Here is a 4,619-nt window from a genome sequence, read left to right on the forward strand (position 1 = left end):
ACCTTTCTAAAAGGATTTACTCCAGTGCAAGATATTTAATTATAAACAATAATTAAAACATACATTGAAGCATGCAAAGTCTAAACATTTATCATGAGTAATAACTTGAAAATTAAAGCAATCATGCAATTTCAACAAGTTATTAGCATTTTATTCGAATTTATTGTTCCGGCAGGTGTGAATAAAATGATTCCAATATCCTAAAATCATTGAAGAACTAAGCACAGTTTGTCGACTTAATCCTAAAACATCTTAGGTAAGCAAAAGCCTTTTGCTAATAGTCTAGAAACTACTCTTGGTTGATAGGTACGTCTAAGAATTTATTAGGTAAACCTATCGATTTTGCCACGACATAAAAGGACTCCTTACTTATATCGTTGAGTTTCACCAAAACTAACATGTACTCACAATTTATTTGTGTACCTTGCCCCTTTAGGACCAATAAGTAACACCTCGCTGAGCGAAAACTATTACTAGATTGATGTAAAGGATATCCAAGCAAGTGTATATTTTGGCATGGCACCTTTTAACTCAATTTTTTTTAGTTTTGGAACTTAAGGCTCTTACTATGTTGGTTAGATTTTAAGTGAACTAAAATCCTTAATCATGCAACATAATCAAGCCATAATCTTATGCATAATTAAGACATATTTAAAGCAATAAATAACTTAAAGCATGCATAAGATAAAGGTGATCTAGTATGGCCCGACTTCATCTTGAAGCTTTGACTTCAAAGTCCGTCTTGAAAATCTCCGTGGGAGGCACCATTTTCTTCAAATAGGATAAGCTATAATTAAAACTAATTACAACTATTTGATGGTACGCAGACCATATTTGAATTGAAAAACAACTTTGGTACTTTAGACCAATTACATTCAAATTAATGGTACGCAGACCATATTTTCTATCCTATTTGGGCCATACTAGTCACTTCATAACCTGCAAAACAGTACATATACAATATATACCATTCACCCATTCATTATCATGAATGGCCCACATAGCTGGTTAGTAAAACACATTATGCATCACGTAAACATTTGTAGCAATTAATCAAGGGCACCAATAATCTACCAATTATTCAGTCCTTATTAATTCTAATCAAGTTGTTTTAACCTTAAGGATTTGTAGACCTAATCAAGAGTTTATGACTAAAAGGGCTCCCACTTAAACCAATAAATTCGTATGCTTTACTAATTTTAAACATAAAAATGTATTTCTAGTCTAACCGGAAACATACAAATTTAATTAAAATTTAAAGCTCATATGAATTTATAATTGAATCCAAAAAGTTTAATTTAATTTCAGTCGTATTTAAATTAATTCATGATTTTAATTTTAGTAAAATAATTAGAATAAATAAAATTTATTATAATTACAATATTCAAAATTAAAATCCAAGAAATAATTTAAATTATTAATTTTAAAATTAATTAAAATTACGCAAACTGAAAATTTTCAAATTAAACATTCAAAATGATCTAATCGCAACGCAAACACCCTACGTATCGCACGCCCATGGGCCACACGCACACAGCCATCGCTGGCCATGTGCGCGCAGCCCATGCGCTCGTCGCATAGCTGCTGCATCTTCCATCGCAAGCTATCGCACAAGTGGTGCTCGCTGCGCGCGCGCCAGCGCTCGATGCACGCGAGCCATCGCTCGCTGTGCGCGCTCGCCAGCGCTTGCTGCGCGCGCTCCAGCGCTTGATGCACGCGAGCTATCGCTCGCTGTGCGCGAGCAATTGCGCGCGATCAACGATGGGCGCAGCGCTCGTGGCACGCGAGCTTGCGCTCGCTGCGCGCGAGGCAGTGCGCGTTGTGGCGCAGCTCGCTTGCTGCCCACACGCGACTGCCATGCCTTGCCTTCGCCCATGCCCATTCATCCATAGCTCGTGGCCCACGACACAAGGCAGGGCTGCTGCCTTGTGCTCGTGCACCATGCCCCTGCTCATTGCATTCGTGCCGCACGGGCGACGAGCTCCCTTGCTCGTCGTCGCATGCCCGCACTATACAACACCCCTTAAGGGTAACACGAAGCGTCCATTGCTTTGTGCGTGCAAGTTATATGAACGAATCGCATAAAAATTTAAAATTTATATTTAAAATTAATGACAAATTAATAAATAATATTAATTTCATAATTTTAGGGCGAAAAATCAAAAATTTATTATTCAATTGATTTCCGATTATTATGGATTCAAGCCTAGGTCATAAAAATTTAAAATTTATCATAAATTTACAATTTTTATGGTGGTTTTTAATCATGGGTTTCTAATTTAAATTATAATTAATTATGAAAATCAAATTAATTCAAAATTATTCTAATTTTCAACAAATTAATCATAATTACAAATTAGATTGCATAATTAACAAGGCTAGGCATTCAAAATTGTTAAAAATATACAGTAGGTCAATCAAAAATTCAAGATTTATCAACAAGAATCGCAAATATTTAATTTAACATCTTAAATTTACGAAATTTTGCATTCGAAAAACTAAAACCTTCGAAAAGTCATAGTTAGGCTTCGAATTTTAGAATGCCTTTTACATGCGGAATTGACACAAAAATCACTCGATTTGGATGAGTAACGAAGAAACTGCCGAAAAACTGCGTACGTATAATTAAATAAACGCAATTTGCAATTAATTAACAATTACGAAAATTAATCACCCCTTTTAATTCTTGCAAATTTGTAATATTTAACCATGTTCATGCAATTTATATTATGAAAATACTAAGAGGCTCGTGATACCACTGTTAGGTTATGATACATATGACAATTCATAAATCATGCGGAAAAACCATTTAGCCAGGAATACATATTATTTACACATAATCATATAGCATAGTTTAGATGCATACTCTTTGTTGCGTGCCTTCCCTAGCTGCGCCCGAACCGAACAAGAACAAGTCTTTAGGACTCCAAGTGTCGTCCCTCCGTAGATAGTCCACAGCACGTCCGGATCCGCCTTAAGATTGACCAACTAGAATCGCCCTTAAGGTACTAAAGATTTTCGGCACTCTTAGATAAGAAATGTGTCTGAATTTTCTCTCAAAAACTCACTTTGAATACTTGAATAATCTCTGAAAATATGTGACCCTAGGCACTTATTTATAGAGTTATGGAAAGGGTTTTGGAATCCTATTAGGATACTAATTTATTTAATTATAACCCTACTAGGACTCTAATTAAATAATCATTATCTAATAGTTTTAGGATTTAATCACACTTTGAATCCTGATTGCTTCAGGATTCCCGCACAAGTAATGCACGAGCACCGTACACCTGCGCAAGCCTTGCGGCCCACGCTAGGCGCACAGCGCTCGGCCCACTGCTGTGCTCCGCGCGCGCGCCCAAGGCCTTGGCTGGGCCTGGCCTTGCGCTGGGCCTGGTCGAGGCTTTGGCGTGCGCTGGTGTGCGTTGGCTCGCTGGGCGACGGCCTGGCTTCGTGCTGGGCCTTCGTCTAGCGGGCCTCGTCCGATGCTAATTCGTACGATACGCTTCCGATTAAATTCCCGATTCCGGAATTCATTTCCGATACGAACAATATTTAATATTTCCGATTCCGGAATTAATTTCCGTTTCGAACAAATATTTAATATTTCCGTTTCCGGAATTATTTTCCGATTCCGATAATATTTCCGATTCTGACAATATTTCCGTTTCCGGCAATATTTCCGATTCTGGCAATATTTCCATTTCCGATAATATTTTCCGATACGTACCATGTTTCCGTTTCCGGCAACATCTACGACTTGGATAATATTTATATTTCCGATACGATCCATATTTCTGTTTCCGGCAATATCATCGTTTCCGGAGTATTCATTTCTTGTCTGTGACGATCTCAGCTCCCACTGAAACCAAGATCCGTCGATTCCGAATATCCATAGATGGAGTATTTAATGCCATTAAATACTTGACCCGTTTACGTACTATTTGTGTGACCCTACGGGTTCAGTCAAGAGTAAGCTGTGGATTAATATCATTAATTCCACTTGAACTGAAGCGGCCTCTAGCTAGGCATTCAGCTCACTTGATCTCACTGAATTATTAACTTGTTAATTAATACTGAACCGCATTTATTAGACTTAACATAGAATGCATACTTGGACCAAGGGCATTATTTCCTTCATAAGGCAGATGCGTATTTTGCTCTTTCAAGTTCTTATTTGCAGGCTTAAATGCGAGGAAAAATCAGGGGTACGCTGAATAATAACAGCGTGCGGGATGGCATTGTGACTTATTCTTTTCCTCGTCGCAAGCGTTAGAATTTTCTGGCGCATAGAGTCTTCGCGCTGGAATTTTTCTGACGCAGACCAAGATAACGCTGTTTTATTCTGGCACTGGGCTCCTGGTTGCGAAATTTTTACTGAGTCACAACTTTAATATTATTTCGACGTTTAGAGCGTGTTTTGTGATTTTGAAAGCATTGTTGAACTTAAGTTGAGCGTCTGGTTGATTAGTTTCACATATATAGCACATAAAAATTTACATCAAACTAACAACAAGTATGATTTCAAGTATGATGCGCATTTAGTTTATGCTAGTCTCTAAAGTTAAATAGGCTTGGGTGAAAAGGGTACAAAACCTATCACCAATCCCCCAACAAGC

This window comes from Spinacia oleracea, chromosome 3 (assembly GCF_020520425.1).
Source record: "Spinacia oleracea cultivar Varoflay chromosome 3, BTI_SOV_V1, whole genome shotgun sequence".
NCBI classification, from domain to species: Eukaryota; Viridiplantae; Streptophyta; class Magnoliopsida; order Caryophyllales; family Amaranthaceae; genus Spinacia; species Spinacia oleracea.